This window comes from Scyliorhinus torazame, chromosome 15 (assembly GCF_047496885.1).
Source record: "Scyliorhinus torazame isolate Kashiwa2021f chromosome 15, sScyTor2.1, whole genome shotgun sequence".
Lineage (NCBI taxonomy): Eukaryota > Metazoa > Chordata > Chondrichthyes > Carcharhiniformes > Scyliorhinidae > Scyliorhinus > Scyliorhinus torazame.
The window spans coordinates 78,997,307-79,011,725 of NC_092721.1; the positions used below are offsets into that span (position 1 = coordinate 78,997,307).

At 42.2% G+C, this 14,419-nt stretch overlaps 1 protein-coding gene and 1 long non-coding RNA gene across 2 annotated transcripts in view; one reads left to right on the plus strand and one right to left on the minus strand.

Annotated features, from left to right (window-relative positions):
- Nucleotides 1-14,419, minus strand: part of LOC140391630 (protein diaphanous homolog 3-like) — an 837,607-nt gene that overhangs the window by 739,300 nt on the left and 83,888 nt on the right. The window lies entirely within an intron of this gene.
- LOC140391631 (uncharacterized) overlaps nucleotides 11,640-14,419 on the plus strand; it is a 31,267-nt gene continuing 28,487 nt past the window's right edge. The window contains exon 1 of the long non-coding RNA XR_011935140.1: nucleotides 11,640-11,766. This is a non-coding gene — a long non-coding RNA (uncharacterized lncRNA). The remainder of the gene's footprint in view (nucleotides 11,767-14,419) is intronic.

The following is a 14,419-nucleotide window of genomic DNA, read 5'->3' on the forward strand; positions in this document are numbered from 1 at the left end:
TGCCCGGGTCACCCAGCAACACAAACCAACATTGACCGTGATCGGTGCAGTGACAACTGACAGAAGTAAGTCTTAATTCAACGCTCGCTACGAGATAGGCGCTCCTAGCTACCAATCCGTACCAACTTTGAATCCCGCAGACTCAGAACCCGAACGAAAGGCCATTTGTTCCCCTGACCTGGTGGGCCAGTGCCAAGTTAAGTATAGGCCTGTTAGTTGTAGAAGTAGCTTAGACGTAGAATTTGTGCATGAGTAGCGATTACTGTGTATAATAAATGTGCTTTGATTTAAATCTTACTAATCAGTGTATTGGGTTATTGATCATTACTCGGACTTGAACCTCGCGGCGGTATCATAAAGATACCTGGCGACTCGAGAGCAAAGGTAATAAAACAGAGCAATTGAACCAAGGAGAAAATCAGCAACAATTCTCCCCATAACGCCTGTTCCCCTTATTAATTAAGATATCAGCCTCAAAAATGTTCACTCAGGAATAAACTACATCAGGTCGGAGTACCTTGTGATTATGATCCATACATCTGTTTGGTCATAAATAATCATAGTTTATAGAAACAGTTCTTTCTTGCAGTAATGAAAAATATCTCAAGTGTCTGATCAACCAATAAAAATCTAATGGCCAAGTGCCATGACAAATCAAGTAAGCAGACGGCAACAACAATCCCTGAGGTCACATCTTTATGCATTATAAATCAGGCCAGGCAGAAGCAATCATCACCTCAGAAAGCATCAAAAGAAACCTGTCTTAATTTTCCCATCTTAACCTACTAACAAACTACCAGGAAACAAAATAAAGAAGTTCTTAAGGCTGAATACAATCTTAAATCCTGATCATGATTACTTGTGATAAACTCCCATTAATTGTAGCAATGTTAAAGGGTGCCGAGTTACTCAGGATATTTAATAGCCATCTTGGGGTAGGAATCACAAGACCAAATCAGAGCTCCAAAGGATGGTCTAACTATTTTAGCCAGTGTTTTTACAAACTTTTTTCCTCCAGTCCCACGTTTTACCACTTTTATGGCCAACCTTCGGGACCCAGGCCTGCCGCCCTTCGCAGTACACTGTTTTTGTTTACCTTTAATGCAATAGGTGAGGGCAATGTGCATATTAGGTGCAGATTTCAGCAAGTTGCTCTGTGCCGTTTTCATCTTTGGGAGGACGGAAAATCCAATTCCACACATGTAGGTCATTGTGAAGCGCAATAGTAACAAAATGCTGCTTTTACTCAGCACTGGATTCTCCTCGGAGATGATACTCCAGAATGCTGGCAGCCTCATGGTGCATTTTTAATATACTGTCACAGGTGAGGTGCAGAAGTTGAGTGTTGTAGCCATCTGGGATGGCCACTTCCAACTATGTGCAGAGGAAAGACTGGCGGGTAAAATGGACAAGCCAAGAATCAGGCAGGTGTGGTAAACCACTGTTGTACCTATATTAGAGGACGTACGGTAGAACCTGCACTACAGGTTCGCCTGTAGCCCCTGCCTGCTGGCTCCGCCCAGGAGGCATGGTATAAATATGCGTGACCTCCAGTTCGCAGCCATTTCGCCAGCTGCTGTGGGAGGCCACACATCTGATAGCAATAAAGCCTCAGTTTGGATTCAACTTTCGTCTTTAGTCCAATTGATCGTGCCTCAGCAAGCTCAGAGCCTGAAATGCATATTTGTCAGCAAAAGTCCAGACGGTATCGAAACTCCGTCCCATTAGCATGTTAATCAGGCTGATTAGCATTTGATGGCCCATCTTCCCCAAAACAAAAGGACTGGCACTCCAGCTACCGGGACAGTCCCAGACATTTCGGCGCCACTCCCTGTTCAAGGGAAACGCAAACAACGGGGTCAGTGACCACTTGCGGCACGCCCAGCTATCAAGATCCCCGCCCACTTATTGGCTAAGGAATGGAACAGAGTGATCAGGGATCACCCAATTAGTAAGGCCCAAATCGAAGGACCGCCCAAAAGAGCGCGAAACCCCTCTCAGTATAAGAAGAAGAGTTCGCCATATGTTCGCTCTCTTTTGGCCTTGGTACCCCGATCACGGTCATCGCCAATCGTAGCAACACCAGAAGCTGTAGAATCCCAAGTTTCTTTACCCGTCAGTCTGGCCTCAATAAAAGTCGAGATGGATTTGCAGGTACAGCATTAGTTATTTTATTTAGCTTGCAAGCGTTCCTCAATTCTCAGGAGCACGAAGCACATTCTGCTCCATGGACTTCTGGAATCAAGTGAGGATATGGAACAAAGGAATCTGTACTGATACATTCAAATGGCATCAAGTTTCACATACACGATGCCCATAGGTCATCCTATATCCCTCCTGACCTGTTGATCTATTCTGATTGGCTCACTTCCAATCCCTTCCTCTGGCCCCTATTACCCAGCATCCTTTTCTCCTGCTTTGGTGGACACACCTCTTCCTGCTTTTCCAGGCGGTCTGAAATCCTTTGTCTGTGAACTCACCAGAATTAGACTGGCCTACCTCTACATTACATTAACTAATATCTCTAAAGTAACTATTTTATATCACATTCGTCAAAGCGAGTCCAAGTTGAACGCCCGCTACCAGACGTATGAGCCCAGCTGAGCAGCAGTTACTCCTTCGAACCCGAAAGATCCAGAATTGAACAGCGGCCACTGTTTTCTGACCTAAGACGAGTGCCTGAAGTTAAGTACAGGTTGTCTTAGCTGATAGGTGTAGTTAACTAGTAGTGTTTATGTTGTATGACTAATTGTGTGTAAATAAAGTATCCTTGACCTTGAACTAACTAACTGGTGTTTGGCTCTTTGATCGATAGCCGGTTGAAACTGGTGGTGGTATCATTCGATACCTGGCGACTCTAAGCATTCGGACATAGATAGCAGAGAAAGAAAGGCAAATTCACTGGTTGCCCTAATTGGAACAGAGCCACAGAAAACCAAGTAGTTAAAGAAACCAGCAACAGACTCTTCATTTGTAGTCAGCTGTAAGTTAATAATTGACTATGGGGTCTCAAATTCAAAAGGATTTTTCACCCATCTCTTCTTTCAAAATCTGAAACTTCTCTGGAAAGTAGCGACAAAAATGGTTCCTCAGCGCAGCCAGATGCAACTGAATAAGGCTTAACAGTCCATTGAGAGTTCCCTTACTAACACTGTTTTCTTCGATGTGTCCTAGCAGTGTGTGGGACATGCAATAGTTTTGGCTTTGGTTTTGTACTTGCACTTGCCAAACTTGCAATGACTTTTGGAAAACATCTATTTCTCCAAAGTGCCAAAAGCAATCATCCTTCCCTTGCAATTTGACATTCAGTTCGTTTAGAATTTAAAAGATGTCTGCAAGCTAAGACATAATTAGCATCAAACTCTCATTTATCAGTACTTCCCTGCATATAACACACCTATACTTTGCATCCTGATTTCAGCTAAAATACAATGAATAGGGTATATGCTTATCCACAATGGAGTAAAACTTCCAGCAAAACTTCCAACTTTCCGTGACAGCCTCCCCGAACAGGCGCCGGAATGTGGCGACTAGGGGCTTTTCACAGTAACTTCATTTGAAGCCTACTTGTGACAATAAGCGATTTTCATTTTTTCATTACATTTCATTAGAAAACAACAAAAACAATAAAGTTTGGTCACTGTTCCATTCATTCTATTTATTTTCTGCATTCTAAACAGCTTCAATTTCAAGTTGCATGGATGCACCCTGGACTGATATCCAGAGATCCCTGAAGGTGGGCTGGAATAAGGAATAAAAGGACCTCTCTTCATTAGAGACAGGCGATTGGTTGTACAGGTTGAAGGGCACCACTCCACTTCAAGCATGTGGAAAGGCAAGGAGGCAGACCTCCATGAACTACCACAGGCCATGAGGATCCATGCTGTTGGTACCACTCTACACCACATACTATCCACTTAGCCAACTGAGCTAACCAACCCTCATAGGAACCAGGCAATGACCAGGACAGGGTACGGCCTACTGGAAACCAAAAGGGAACTTGTAGGTGGAGGCGCAAGACGTACCTATGGTTCTTGATGAATATTTAGCATCTGTCTTCACAATCCAGACATCATAGTTAAGGGGGAGCATGAAACAGTGAATGGAATGAACATAAGGGGTTGGTTTAGCACCGTGGGCTAAACAGCTGGCTTGTAATGCAGAACAATGCCAGCAGCGCGGGTTCAATTCCCGTACCGGCCTCTTCGAACAGGCGCAGCAATGTGACGACTAGGGGTTTTTCCACAGTAACTTCATTGAAGCCTACTTGTGACAATAAGCGGTTATTATTATTATAGTGGGGGAGAAAATATTAAAGGGCTTAGAATTCTTCTAAATAGACAAAGCGTCATGCCTTTACAAAATGTATCTCAGCCTGTTCACAGATGCAAGGGAGGAAACAGTGGAGCCTTGAATCACCATTTTCCAATCCTTCATGGCTACAGGCATGTTGTTGGACCGCTTGTGTTGTTTTGCCATTTAAAGGAGGAAAAAGAGATAGCCCAAATAATTACAAGCCAGTCAGGCTAATCTTGATGAAGGGAAAATCATTGGAACACTGAGGAACAGTGTTGACTGTCATTTAGAAACACACAGATCAATCATGGATGGTCAGCATTGGATTTTTTTTAATGGTAAAGTCATGTCTGAATAATCAGACTTAAATTGAATTTTTGAGGAGGTTACATGTGTGTCAATGAGGGCAGCACATTTGATATTGCCAACATGGTTTTTCAAAGTATCCCATGACAGACTGGTCAGTGAAGTAAAAATTTATGGGATCCAAATATTAATGGCAATATAGATTCAAAATTGGCTATGACAGGAAGCCAAGTATAACAGTCTAGGTGTTTTTCATGGAAGGTTGATTCAAGTGGGGTTCAGCAGGACTCTACTAGGTCCTTTGCTTTTTGTGGTTTGCATCAATGATTTAGATTTAAAAGAATGTGATATAATTCAAAAGATTGCAGATGGTATGAAAATTGGCCATTTTGTTGATCGTGCGAAGAAAGCTATAGATTACACGAACATCTCAAATGAACTTCACATGCGTCCAAAAACGTACAAACAGAATTCAGAAGTGAGAGGCAATGCATTTTGAGATGGAAAGCAAGGCACGGTTGATTACGGAGATACACAAAGAAACAGAGGGACCTTGGAGTGGGCATCCACAGTTTCCTAGAGATTAGACAGGTTGTAAGGATAGTTAAGAAGGTATATGGGATACTTTCCTTTATTGACCAAGGCATAAAGTATAAGGATTTGGAGATTATGCTAGTCCTGTATGAAACACTTATTTGGCACAGTTAAAGTATTGTGTGCACCACACAGGAACAATTTAATCCTCCAGAGGGTACCAGAATGTTGCCAACAATGGAGAATTTTAGATATGGCCAAAAATTGCATAGGCTAGGGTTGCCTTTGGAATGGAAGAGGCTGAGGGGAGATTTATTTGAGATGTATAAAATTATGAGAGGTCTAGAGTGGACCTATTAGGGCAGACAATTGGCCATCATAGGCTGTTGAAGGAAGTGGCAGCAGAGATAGTGGATCCATTGGTTATGATATTCCAAAATTCCCTGGACATGGGAAAGGTTCCAGTGGATTGGAAAAATGCTAACATAACACCCTTATTGAAAAAGGGAGGACGATAGAATGTGGAAAATTACAGACCAGTTAGTTTAACATCTGTTGTTAGAAAATCGTTAGAATCAATTATCAAGGACGTAATATCAGGACATTTGGAGAGCCAAAGCGTTATCTATCACAGTCAGCATGATTTTATGAAAGCCAAGTCATGACTAATTTGTTAGAGTTATTAGAAGATGTAACAAGCCTAGTAGATAATGGGGATCCTGTAGATGTACTATATCTGGACGGTATTTGATAAGGTGACGCACAGAAGGTTAATTCACAATGTGAGATCACATGGGATTAGGGATAATTTATTAGCTTGGATAGAAGACTGGCTGACGGACAGGAGACAATCGGGAAAAATGGATCTATTTCTGGATGGCAAGATGTAACTTATGGGGTACCACAGGGTTCGGTCCTTGGGCCCGAGCTATTTACAATCCATATTAACGACTTGGATACAGTGATAGAAGGTTCTATAACCAATTTCGCAGATGACACAAAAATTGGTGGGACAGTAAGTTGCAATGAGAAAATAAGAACCTTACAAATTGATATAGATAGGTTAGGATAGTGGGTCAAATTGTGACAGATAGCGTTTAACCTGGATAAGTGTGAGGTCATCAATTTTGGTCGGTAAAATTGGGCGTGGGCAGCACAGTGGGTTACCACTGTTGCTTCACAACGCCAGGATCCCAGGTTCGATTACCAGCTTGGGTCACTGTCTGTGTGGAGTCTGCACATTCTCCCAGTGTCAGCGTGGGTTTCCTCCGGGTGCTCTGGTTTCCTCCCACAGTCCAAAGATGTGCAGATTGTGTGGATTGGGCATGATAAATTGCCCTTGGTGTCCAAAAAAAAGGTTAGGTGGGGTTACTGGGGTACGGGGATAAGGCAAAAGTGTGAGGATAAGTGGGGCAAGACCTATGATTCTACTCCTGCGCCGAGTTAATGCGCTCTAGGGAGAAAATGCTCTAGCTGATTTTCATAGAATTTACAGTGCAGAAGGAGGCCATTCGGCCCATCGAGTCTGCACCGGCTCTTGGAAAGAGCACCCTACCCAAGGTCAACACCTCCACCCTATCCTCATAACCCAGTAACCCCACACAGCACTAAGGGCAATTTTGGACACCAAGGGCAATTTATCATGGTCAATCCACCTAACCTGCACATCTTTGGAATGTGGGAGGAAACCGGAGCACCCGGAGGAAACTCACGCACACACTGGGAGGATGTGCAGACTCCACACAGACAGTGACCCAAGCTGGAATCGAATCTGGGACCCTGGAGCTGTGAAGCAATTGTGCTATCCACAATGCTACCATGCTGCCCCAATTTTGCATATCAACCATGATCGAATGGTGGAGCAAACTCAATGAGCCGAATGGCATAATTCCGCTCCTACATCCTATGGACTTATGAAATATTTTAGTTAACAGAAAGGCCAATGACCAGGGAGAACAGATTTATAGCAATGAAAAAAGGATTAGAGGAGAGTTAAGGGGTAATCTTTTCACCCGGAGATCTGGAATTCACTGCCCGAAAGCTGATACAGGCAGAAACCCACATCATCTTTAAAAATCACTTGAAGCACCTAACCTGCAAGACCAGATATTTTATTTTCTCATTCATTAACTTCAGAAGAAGTATCAACATGACAAATACCCACCAACAAATGCACCAAAAAAATTACAATTATGTCTCCCAAGTCCCCTCCCTCAGTCCAAACAAAATTCAATATCTTACTACATTAATGATCTGCCACCTAAATTGGAAAAACTGACAATGAGCAGGTATGTGATGTAATTCATAATATTAACATTCAACTACAGCAGATGATACTAATCATTTAAAGCAAACATTTGATTTTCTCTTGCACGGTTCACAATCTGATCTATTATGTTATCAGGTAAAAGAAAGCCACCTGTCTAAATTTGTGTCAGTCTGTGGAGAATATCAAAGATTTCCAACTTCTTTCCTGCTTCCTTCTGTGGTACCCAGCCACAATCTTCATTTACTCAACATGTCAATCTATTACACCAGATTGTATTCAAATTAGTGAGTAGCTGGCATTAGTCAATGCTGCAATGAAACCAACATTTCATAAATTCATGATTAAACAGCCACAGTTTAGAGTGATTTATGAAAAATATTCACCAGTGTAAGGTATGAATGAGGTCATAAACTGTTTGAATCAAACCTTACTTTCTGCTCTGCTCATTTAAGAATGGACTTTGCTGGACCAAAAACATGGCTGCTTCATAAAGTTAATTCCAGTTCTGGAAACTTACAACAGTAACTTCAGAACAAAGATCAACTTTCATCTTTGTGGAATCTAGTAACCTATCATTGTGTGGTCCCATTACATTCAACAAAGCAAGGGAGCAGCAGGCAGCTGTGCCCTCAGCCTGGGCTTAGAGCAAAGAGAGAACGGCATCAAAACTCGATATACTTACAGAGGTGCTAATAGCCACTGTCGAAGGTGAACAATAGATTGTGATGTGGAGATTGTCGTGTTAGGTACACTGGTATAACACTGGCTGCAACTGGATGCAGCTTAGATCAGAAAGATACCTTGAAGTTAGTTCAATCAGGTTTATTGAACTCATAGCACAGTTAGCACAGTTCTCTGTGAGTTCGACTCTCTGCTAACTTAAGTGTGGTTACTCTGTCTGACTGAACAGACTAGCTCTTAGCCCCGTGGTGGAGGTGTGAGATTGTAACAACACCCTTGACTGACTCTCTAGATGTTCATCAGTGGAAAGAGTGTGAGTGCCTCGTGTCTTTTATAGTCAGATCCCACCCCAGAGTGTCCTGCCTGCTTATTTCTCTGTGTCCATTAGCTTCTTGTCTGTGCCTGCCTGTATATCATTATGTGTGTGTCTGCATATTATGACAGAGATTGCGACCAGACATAGAAATAGAGTATTAGCCGGAAACTAATTCATCAATGAGCAACACCACATGACCTCAGCTTCTTTCTTTTTTGGAACGTTTTCATGCTACTTTGCTGGACTCCCAGGCAGTTTACTGCGAATATTTTCTGCTAAATCCAAAGCAAGACTCCAGGCTGACAACAAAGATCTGCCTCAAGCATAAACCTCTTTGAAACCTGGTTCTCTGGAAGATTCCTGCCATTGCCTGTAGAGCAAACTAAATCTCTGTTATCAATTCCATCTTGGTGTGTCATTACCAATCTTGAAGAAATGAGAGAGTCAGTTTGTGTGCAACAGCGTGTCTGTATGTGTGCGCACAACGGTGTCCTTGTGTGTGTGTGTACGTTGAAGCATAGAACCATAGAAACCCAACAGTGCAGGAGGCGGCCTTCGGTCCATTGAGTCTGCACCAACCCTCTCAAACAGTACCCCATGTAGGCCCACTCTCCCACCCTATCCCCAAAATCGGAGCACCCGGGGAAACCTACACAGACACAGAGTACGTGCAACCTCCAGTCACCCAAGGCCGAAATCGAATCCGGGTCCCTGATACTATGAGGCAGCAGTGCTAACCACTGTGTCACCGTACCTATCGCAAGGTTGGAATGAGTGAATAAACATCACTTCTGATTTTTTAAAACAGACTTGTTACTTGGCAAAGTGTGGGACTAGAATATGGGTGACTTCAGGACTGATTAAATAAATGTACAATTCCAGTGGTGTACCTCCCCTGGTCAGCTAGGTCAGGAAACCATGGCTATATTACTTATGGTATCCCAATATGTAAGGCCAGTGAGTAAGGCTAATCAGCATTTGCAATTTTAACCCTATTATGGACACTGTGAAAAGCACAGTAATGTCATGATTTTAGTATCACTTTATTGCTAAACTAGAAAGTGTGCAGAAGAGATTTATGAGGATGCTACCAGGACTTGATGGTCTAAGTTATAAGGAGAGTCTGGATCGGCTGGGACCTTTTTTCCCTGGAGCACAGAAGGCTTAGGGGTGATCTTATAGAGGTCTATAAAATAGAGGAGCATAGATAAGGGAGATAGTCAACATCATTTCCCAAATGTAGACGAGTCTAGAACGAGAGGGCATAGGTTTAAGATGAGAGGGGAGAGAAAAGAAAGAGACCAGAGGGGAAACTTTTCACACAGAAGGTGGTGAGCATCTGGAACGGGCTGCCAGAGGCAGTGGTACAGGCGGGTAGAATTCTTTCCTTTAAAAAAGTTACATGGGCAGGGTGGGTATAGAAGGATATGGGCCAAATGCGGGAAAGTGGGACTAGCTTAGTGATAGAAACTGGGCGGCATGGACAAGCTGGGCCGAAGGGCCTGTTTTCATTCTGTAAACATCAATGACATCTCAGAATCGGGAGGAAAATTCCACTCTAATCTAAAAATTCAAACAGCTAAGCGGTGAGAAAAATAAAGGAGTTAATTTTGCCTCTCTTCCTATTCGTAACACCAGAGGTAAGAGCACAGTGAATAATCACACCAGATCAGAAGCAAAGATTATTTGTGTCCAGTGGTGTAATACAATTTTCCCAGCTGCATAATATCTACAGTAAACTGCGAACTGCATTGCTGTATAAATACTTGACATTAATGAGGCATGTACACCTTATTTCATATTGCAGTGCTTCAAAATATCAAAGTGATTAAAGTTACCCTTTCTTCAGTTCTCTGAAATCAATCAGCCACTTCGGGGAAACAGTGAGTAGCAAAAAATATAAGCACTTTAGAACAGCCTTAAGATGTGCAATTTCATTCTAAATGCAAATAATTTATTTATAAAAGCAAAAATTGAAAGTTAGTTCATCCGCCTCAGAGGCGGCGATTGATGATGGGGCAAGTTTCATGGGCTATCTAAGCTGAGAACATATGGAGAGATGGGGAGAGGCGGATTCAGTGCTTGGTCATGGAGGAACTTGAGGGGTTGTGTTTCATGGGAAAGAAATTACATTAATCTACAATTGTTGTGAAAGCTGAGGGGGTGGTGTGTGCAAGAACAGACATTTGATACTGGATGTCAGGAGTTATCTTGCTCTCTGCGATGATCCAAAATAATAATAGAATTTGGCAGATAAAGAATGTGGCTTGATAGCACTTACCATGGTCCAGCACAATCTCAATAGATCACTGAAATAATTGTGCACCAGATACATCCAGGTTTGGACCCCTTGGTTACAAGGGAGCAGAGATGAAGACCAGGCCTGGAGAATAAGCAAGGTGGGAGAGTATAATTGTGGAAGGGAAGTTAATGAGTTACCAATTTAGAAGCATGCTGGGAATATTAACTATATTTTAACACTGTTTTTGAGCAAAAATAAGGAGGTCAAGTAATGTAAACCAAACACTGCTTAGTATGTGGCACTGGCCTTATTATGATAATAAGTTGTTCTTCCAAAGGAAACAAAATATGTACTCGAATTGTTTTTAAACCAAAGGCAAAACATTCATATTTCCTCTTGTGCATGTTCCCAAGCTTTATCTCTTCAAAGTTGTTTATTTCAACCTATAAATATAATGGTTTTTGACTGCATAACTCAGAGTGCAGTGCCTTGGCTTTGCAGCTGAAACACTCTCTCTCCACAAGTATATTTGTGTAAACAAATTTCCTTAAATCGAACCTCGGTGAATTTGTCTTTATTATGATCTCCACGACAAATTGGCGTATCGTTGCAGTTTCCCTAATTTAACGGGACGTGAACCCCGAAACGAATCTCTAAACGGGACTTTCAGCTGAAAGGGAGAGAGCCATAGCGTAACCCCAGCTGAAAGGGGGGTGTGCGGCTCGGCAGCCTTAATTACTGGCCAGTGACTCATGCTAGGAGAGTTATCTTAATTAATAAATTAATGATAGCTGCATGGGAAGAAAAAGGTGCCTTAGAGACTAAAATTTTTTATTTTTTAAAAAAAGACTTTGCGGTTCGTGAAAGGATAAACACCGGTGTGCGCTCCCTGTAGCATTTGTAAATGATTTCCGCGGTCGTTGTCATTGTTATATATATGTTCTAAAGTATTTTGCAGAAGGAACGATGAGCACTAAACTCGGTGCCCCCTCACAGGTCGTCCCGAAGCCTCGATAAAGATATCCGGAGCGAGAAAGAAGGTGAACTCCTTAAAGAGGACAGATAGGGGAGTCAAAATGAGTAAGAAAATGAAAAGAAACAATCGTAAAGCAACGGAATGAGGTAGGAAAACCTATATGTCCTGCATAGGAATCTAATGGCTGACCCCCTTTCGGAAAAAACAACAGGGGAGTAAAAATAAATAGAAGATTAAGGTAAAAGCGTAACAGATGGGTTCCTGTAGAGAAAGGAAATTCAGATTTTCTGTAGCCGTGAGATAAGGCTAACGGTTAACTGTGATATTTGTGAGCTGTGAGAATCTGTGTTTTGTTTATCCAATTAATTTTAGTCAAAGCATGAAGTGGGTTGTATTTTTTATCGTCTGTCTTTGTGAGTCAGAGATTATAACTTCAGTAATTTTTGTTGAGATTTCTCTAATGAATGGAAACATTGGAAATTACGATTAGTTGAAAAGAAAGAAAGTGCCTTTACGAATAAAAGTAATTGAATATGAATAAGTTTTTAGATGATGTGAAAAAACGTAAATGGCATCATGCCAAGTTCTCCGCCCCTTAGATTCTGCAGGAAACATTAACCATTTTAGCAGACAGTTGATCTTTTCTGAATTGACAAAAAAAATATATACGTCTCTAAGAATAGCTAATGCCTATAAAATCAATCATTGGAAATTGACTTAAATGTGTGCTATTCATAGCCCCCTCCCAGGGGATGTTTTGCTGCTTCCAAAATACTCTTATGGTGCATCTTTGTCAGCTTTGAATTGCAGTCCCACCCGGCATAAATGGGGAATGGGTTCCCAATAATAATAATCATTTGAATGAAGGAAATGAGTCCCTCGAACACTGGTTACCAAATAGAGGGAAAGAGGCTATCATGCAAGGGGCCAAGGAGCATTTAACCCCCAGGAAGGATGTACTGCAACTAGCAACACCTGATTAGGCAGACAGACACTCTGCAAATTAGGAGCGGTAATAGCCCACCAATGGGTCTCAATGGACAAGCTGCAATTCTGTCAGAAGACAGTTCAGTATTTGGGATTTCAGCTGCAGCAAAGCCAGCAGAGGCTTGGGTCTGAAAGAATACAGACTATAGCAAGGGTTCCAACTCCGCGTACAAAAAAGGAGACCCTTACCTTCCTCGGCATGGTGGGCTATTGCAGGCAGTGGATCCCGGACTATAGAGAGATGGACACAGTATTGCGAAAGGCTACCCCTGCAGGATGCCCCTTCAGTTGTTACCAGGATCCCAGAGAGGGAGCAAGCATTTCGTAATTTGAAACAAGCCATGATTAGCGCCCCTGCCTTGGGACTTCCTAATTTCAGCAAACCCTTTACTCTTTATTTGAATGAAGCAGGGGGATTTGCAACAGGGGTCCTGGTGCAAGAGCATTGAGGAGGGAAAAGACCCCTTGCCTATTACTCGGTGGCCCTATGTGCTGTGGTAAAGAGTATGCCAAATTGCTTAAGAGCAGTAGCAGCCACAGCAGAAAAAAATCAGTATTGCTGCTGCTTAATTCATCCGCAACATAGCATTTTACTGCGGCTCGACACACTGGGTACAAAGTAATTTTTACGTATTTTCCTCTCTTAAACCAACTTTACCTACAAGCGAGCGCCAGCTGCCAACCCTGCTACACTCTTACCCGCGCCGTCGGAAACAGAACATATGGATGATCATGACTGTTTACTATTGGTTGAAGCCACCACAACCTCTCGACCTGATTTATTGAGTCACCGACGAGAAAATCCAGACATCATCTTCTCACCAATGGGTCAGCAAACCGACCAAATGATATGACCCTCCTGGCCGGTGATGCAATAGTAACTCCATTCAAGATAGTGGAAGCTTTTGCTCTGCCTTCGGGAACGTTTGCTCAAACGGCCGAATAGTTTGCCCTTACATGTATTCTAGCTGAAAATAAAACAGTTAATATTTATACTGATTCCCGATCCGCTTTTGGGGTAGTACATGATTTTGGCCAGTTATGGAAAAACAGGGGATTCATAACTTCCTCCGGCCAACCTATTAAACATGCTAAATTGGCTATAAAATTACTAGATGCTGTTCAGCCCAGCAAGATAGCCGTTTTAAAGTGTGAAGCGCATACTACCGCAGACGATGAAGTTTCATGCGGCAATAGATTTGCTGATAAAATAGCAAAAAAGTGGCTCTCAAACAGCAGCCACAACTACAAGCTTCTGCAGTTGAACTTCCGTCCACCATAACAGAACCAAAGTTAAAACAGGCACAGGAGCAAGCCTCTCTACAGGAGCATCGCTCTTGGCTAAAAGCAGGTTGCGATCAAGACAATTTTGATAGGTGGATAAAGGCTTTGAAAATAAACCAAGGTGGATAAAGGCTTTGAAAATAAACCAAACGTATGAAGCTCTCAGAGAAATTATACTTTTGGAGGAGTTTAAAAATTCAATTCCCGATGCAGTGAGAACTCATGTGGAAGAACAGAGGGTTAAAATTGCAGAAATGGCAGATGATTATGAATCAGTTCATAAATCAAAGTTTGGTTTCTGACATCAGTTTCAGCCTGTGAGGGATAGAAACTTGGGACATGAGAAATACTCAAGTGGTAACGGTAAAGGTGATCTGATGGGAGATAATAAGGAGCGTGTACATCGAGGGCCGAAGGGCCTGTACTGCGCTGTAATGTTCTATGTTCTATGTACCTCAGATTTTTTTTTTTTTTAATCCAGGAGGGTTCCAAGAAATGAAAAATTTCAAATGTTTTCACTGTAATAAA